The sequence below is a fragment of the Lepidochelys olivacea genome (genome assembly GCF_965140295.1).
Source record: "Lepidochelys olivacea isolate rLepOli2 genome assembly, chromosome: 2".
NCBI classification, from domain to species: Eukaryota; Metazoa; Chordata; order Testudines; family Cheloniidae; genus Lepidochelys; species Lepidochelys olivacea.
Genome location: NC_140412.1, coordinates 236327948 through 236333947, shown reverse-complemented (window position 1 = coordinate 236333947; position 6000 = coordinate 236327948). Strand labels below are relative to the sequence as shown.

At 45.1% G+C, this 6000-nt stretch overlaps 1 long non-coding RNA gene across 1 annotated transcript in view; it reads right to left on the bottom strand.

Moving 5' to 3' along the window:
• Nucleotides 1-1086: 1086 nt before the first annotated feature.
• The window catches only part of LOC311516874, a 62285-nt gene continuing 57371 nt past the window's right edge, over nucleotides 1087-6000 (bottom strand). The window contains exons 3-4 of the long non-coding RNA XR_014710522.1: nucleotides 3495-3558; nucleotides 1087-1942 (exon numbers count right to left, since the gene is read on the bottom strand). This is a non-coding gene — a long non-coding RNA (uncharacterized lncRNA). The remainder of the gene's footprint in view (nucleotides 1943-3494; nucleotides 3559-6000) is intronic.

Genomic DNA, 6000 nt, shown 5'->3' with positions numbered 1-6000 from the left:
ACCTCAGTTTTACTTCTCAGTAGATGCCAATAGCCCCTCTTTCTCCATTCAATATCTAGGAAGCCACCAGAAAAGCTGGTGCTTGCACTTTAAGCGGAATGGAAGAATCAAATTAGCATGGTGAAAAGGGGCTTGTGATCCACCACATGCCCATGAGCAGCTGAAATGCCATGCCACACCTTGTCCATATGTGTACCTATATATTTTAGGGTATTATACAGCCAACCATCCCCCTAGCATCTGAGGGCCTTCCATGTAAAGTCAACTGTAATTTTGGAGTCCCTAATTGATTGGCTCTTCCCCCTTTCTTAATATCTGGAATAACTCCACTAAAGTCAGTGCAGTTATTCTGGATTTACACTAGCATAACAGAATTTTGTCCCAATGCTTTGTGCAAAGTACTGCTTTACCTCTTGCATAAAAGCTTTTTTACATTTTTTTAAAATGTTGCAATTTAGAAGGAGATGAAATATAGAATATCTGTGGTTGTACTCTGTCATGTCATGGAATTATCAGCTTCATGTTGTGTTTCTTCTTCCCAAAGAATGCTTCGGACTACACAATTAGCCAGGCTATAGATTCTTGCAAGTAGAGGGCAATGTGCATGTACATTGCCTAGCACAAAGGGTTCATGATTCCCAAGTGAGACCTCTAGGGTCTATTGCAAGGTAATTAATAATAATCAGACACTCAATTTATATACAAGTAATTAGTAAGAGTTTTCATTGAGTACCAACAGTTAATTCTATGTCCATTAGGGAGCTTTTTCTCATAATGAGCTAAATTTCTTCATCTGGAGTCAAGTTTCTTTTCCTTCATTTATCTTGTTCTAGATTAGCATGGCTTAGTTTAAAAAAAAAACAAAAAACAAAAAACAGCACACCACTCACAGCAATGGCCTGATCCTGTAAATATTTGAACATGTGAGTAACTTAACTCAGACAAGCCATCCTTCCACTTTAGTAGCATGACTTTACTCACATGCATATGTGTTTACAGGATCAGGCCCAAAATTAATCCCAGGAATAATTTCACACCACTCAATAGCATTTGCTTGTTTTTATTTAGAAGATACAAACTCCTGTTTCAAATTTATTAGACACTAGGGTCCAAATTCACAAAGGCATTTAGGCACCTAACTCTCACTAATTTCAGTGGGAGTTAGGCATCTAAATACTTTTGTGAATCTGGGCCTAGAGGCTTGATCCAAACAAAGCCCAATGTATTCCCATTTACTTTATGATGCTTTGGGTCAGGCCATAGGGCACTTACATTTCCAGTGGGAGCTAGCACTTAACAAAACACAAAAACTAAAAAAAACCCCACAATCAACTTTTACACCTCCTAAAAATCTGTTAAGAAAGTTTCAGAATATGCTCATTGCCTTCTGGTGAAGAAAGCAGTAATGTTAGTGGCAGCTTCCACTGAGAGAATGTAGGAGATCCACCACAATTAATTTTGTGGCAATGCCAGAGCCAAAACCCCCTCCAAATGTATAGGAAGGAAATGCAATTCACTTGAATGGCTAATTCCATTGTAAGAAAATGCTTCACATGCTGACACACTCCTGACTACTGCAATTATATCCTCATACAACCTAAAAACATCAGGAAATTACATACCAAAACAAAAAAAGGTCTCAAAATACCTCAGGATGGACTAAAACAATTAAATCAAGGAAATTCCATGTGAAGGTTGTCACTGCATCGTACAAAGCCGTAACAATATAAATGTATATAAGTAAACTGATACATAATAAAGAGCAGATTTACTGCACTGCATCCCACACAACTCATATCCTGTAGCATTATTTCCTGTCATTAATTACATTATCTACATCAAAAAGTTATCAGCAAGCCCCTTGGAAACAAACTTAATGAGCTAAATTTCATATTCTGGGGTCAAGTTCTTTCTCCTTCATTTGTCTTCATTAGCAGCCTCTCTCCAGGTTTTCCAAAAAGAGAAGACAGAAAATCAGTCAACAAATTTTAAAATTCTGTCTCAAGGATGCTCAGATATTAAACATAACAGCTTTTAGGACCAATTTTGGATTGTCATTGTTGAATATGACAAAAACTGCACACTTCTCCTTACTAGTTATTTACATTGTTGATATTAATGGTAAGGATCTCTGTGACAGGTTTCAGTCGGTCCTCCAAGCCCTTTGGGGGCGATGGAAAGCTATGGTCCCACTGGCGGGCCTTAGTCACACCTTTCGGGCGCCCCTCAGGCAGGGGGAGCGCCGGCACGAGTCGGCAGCGCGCCCCTCAGGCAGGGGGAGCGCCGGCACGAGTCGGCAGCGCGCCCCTCAGGCAGGGGGAGCGCCGGCACGAGTCGGCAGCGCGCCCCTCAGGCAGGGGGAGCGCCGGCACGAGTCGGCAGCGCGCCCCTCAGGCAGGGGGAGCGCCGGCACGAGTCGGCAGCGCGCCCCTCAGGCAGGGGGAGCGCCGGCACGAGTCGGCAGCGCGCCCCTCAGGCAGGGGGAGCGCCGGCACGAGTCGGCAGCGCACAGTTTTGCTACCCAAGGCAGGTTGGCCGGGATAGGGGAACGCAGGCCCACCCAACTCCACTGCGTTCCAGCCCAGGGCCCTGACAGTGGCGGGAAACGAAGGTCCCCCCACTTGGTCAGCGGGGGGCCATCCACCCCCCGCTGACCAAATACACCCACCACACGGTGCAGTTCTGCCTCTGGGCTACTTCCTACCCAGTCTCTCCAGCGGGTCTCTCCGGTCCCTCCAGCTTGTCCGGGTATTCCACTGCTGGCAGCTCCAGCTCCCCCTCTGTGTCGGACTCATGCCGGCCTGGGCTACAGCCGGGCCCCTCCAGGTCCTCCGGGTACTCAGCGGCTGGCAGACCTGGTCGCCACAGGCCTTCCTCCCGGGGTCAGGAGCAGGATCGCGAGGGAGCAGCCAGCTGCCTGTGTCTGTCTCCCTCCCTGGTGCTGCCCTCACTGGGCAAAGGGCCCCGCCCTTTGTACTTCCTGTCCCACCCCTCCCCTTCTGGGGATTGGCGTAAACTTGATCTGGCCCCACCCACTCAGGCTGAGAGGGTGGCTCTTTACCCTCTGGTTCAGAGGGAAGCCACCCTGGCTCCCTACAACCTCACATTTACCTAGTACCTCTACCCTCAAGGATACCAAAGTACTTTACAGATTTCAGAGTAGCAGCCATATTAGTCTGTATCCACAAAAAGAAAAGGAGTACTTGTGGCACCTTAGAGGCTAACAAATTTATTTGAGCATAAGCTTTTGTGGGCTATAGCCCACCTCATCGACTGAATGCAGTGGAAAATACAGTATATACAAATATATATATAAAATCAGCCTACTGTATTTTTCACTGCATGCATCTGATGAAGTTTGCTGTAGATAGATAGCGACAAACAACAATTTAGGACAGAAAGTGTTTTAAAATTTTAAAATGTTGAAACGTCCCATTTTGACCATTTCAAAACTTTTTCCAAATTTTCTAAGCTAGAAATGTGTTGAAACTGACCTCTTGCCACAAAAAGGCTTTGCTGGGGGAAGGAGTTGGCTTTGTTTTGACAAATCAGCATTACCTGATGAAAAAAAAAAACAGTGTCAAAAAATTTCTGATCAGCTCTACTAGTCAGACCATCTGTCAGAATCAGGACAAAGAAGAAGTGTAAAGGGCATGTCTGGTAAATCCTAATGCCCCATGTGTAGCAGTGAAGCTCAGTGACAGGGGCACTGCCTGGTAGACTCAGCCATCACCCCCCGCCACCACCACCACCACCACCCAGATTAATTTATTAAGAGACGTCCAAAGGGTGACAACATTGTCTCATCAAACAAGGCTAATCAAAATGAGTTTCAAATTATTCATCCCTGGACACGCCCTTTCATCTTAAAAAGGTTCTGGTCTGCTGCTATGTCAATCTTGTAACCTCGGGGCTTTGAAAACCCCTAATCAGTTATTTTTGTTCAAAAAAAAAAAAACAACTCTGTATCGGTCAGTTCTGCTAATCTAATCTGTTGTTTTGTTCAAGCCACTGGGCACTTACACTTCAGGGACAGCAAAGGCTCTTCAATACCTAGCTCCCACTCAAACCCCAAGAGGAGAGCCAAAATGGATATTCCCCTCCACCCATACTTTTAAAAAATATGGGGTTAGCCTCTCTCTGCCTTCCTTTGCCATGATGCAATAACCGTGTTTAACTTGCATTAAGGCAGGGTTTCCAAAATTTGGGATGCACCTCCCTACTCCCAGGGATGCACCTCCCTGGAGGCATGAACGACCAGCTTGGAGGGGGAGCCAGGAGGCTTTAAGAGCCCATGCTGTCATTCTCCAAAGCCTCTGCTTTATGGATTTTTAATTAAGTCCCTAGCTGTTATAGTTGCAGAGAAAAACCTTCAAAATGGAAAGCAAATGCAACTGGTGCAGTGAAGTCTGCTTGAGTTTGCAGTCTGAACCAATAGTACATGAGGTCTGAAAGTCATTCATTACAACAGGTACTGACCCAGATGCCAATGACAATAGTTAACAATGCTGATATTTAAAGTATTTCACTACTCGTTAGTGTAAGAAAGGGGGCATAGGACCATATTACAAAGTGCTTCACCATCCTGCCCAAAGTGTTTGTGGGGGTGGGAGGTGCAGGAGGTGTACAAATTAAGAATTTTAGGCCTTCACCACCACATTTCAGAGTTGAAGGATGGATACCATTGGTTTCATTTTCCTGAAACAAGGCTCAGCCTTCAAAAATTTGAGAAACACTGTAATAAGGCCTGAATTCAGGCCAATAGTCACATGGCCCCTTAATGATACATAACCAATTGTGCATCAGGCTGACTGATCCTGATCACCACTAAGCCCCAGGTAGAAATGGAGCTGAGGAACTCTACCTGCTCCTGGTCAGGAGACACTTAAGTGAGCAGTAAATTGATACAAGAGAGCCCACGAGCAGCCCTCTCTGGATCCCTGTCCCTTTCTTTCCCTTGAATCATTATGATAACGGCCACCCTAGGGCTGCAATAACTCCTGCATGGGTACAGGAGAATGTGGGGGTGGGAGCAAAGGAGCATCTATAAATAAACTGTTTCCTGACAATTCTCTTATGATCCACTTAGGACTCTGCAGATCCCAGCCAGGCTTCATAGCTCCAGCCAATTTTGCAGCAAAGAGACTCCAAAGGCGAAGATCTGGCAGAAAAAACTTAATTCTGTATGGCTTTAGTTGTGGGCATAACTGATAAAAAGAAAAAAGTTTTTAAATAAACTACAGTTGGTGGATAACAGTCACTCATTTCACATGTAATTCCCTGCAACAACAGTGACTTGAGTATGGAGACATAAGGAGTCTCTTGCACACATTTTCTTTTCCCACTACTTCTAGAATCATTGCCAAAATGTATTATTTAAACCCGGCTGTGCGTAGAGGGTTAGTCTGAATGAATTGGCATGTTTGAACTTGGTACCTCAGTCTATGAAATTGCTGTTCTGCGGGAACAGAATTTGCAAGTTAGTTCAGACAAATTCCTAAAGCAAGCAACAGTTTCAGTTTTGTCACTTTCCCTGAGGAGGTTGCAGGGATGAATGGAAATGGCCTGAAATGGCACAGGTCCTTCCTCTGAGACCTCAGACAGGGTGTTATGGGCAACTGTTGCTCAGCCTCCAAAGTCCTCACCTATAGAGTCCCATAGGGCTCAAAGAAAAGGAGTACTTGTGGCACCTTAGAGTCGAACAAATTTATTTGAGCATAAGCTTTCATGAGCTACAGCTCACTTCATCACATGCATCCAGTGGCTCAGTCATTGAGAGAGCTGATGAGGAAACTGCTGGAGTTCCAGCAGGGGACAGAGGACACCCAGCAGTTCCGCATCTCATTTAAGTCCAATGTAAACACTGCTGCCTCCCAGCACTGCAAACATAGCTCCAAAATCAACCCCGCACCTAGACAAAGCTGAATCCAGGCAAGACTGAGGTGGTGCTGGTAAAAAGAGAGAAGCTCTTCAAGGGACTAGCCTGCCCCAATAATCTCT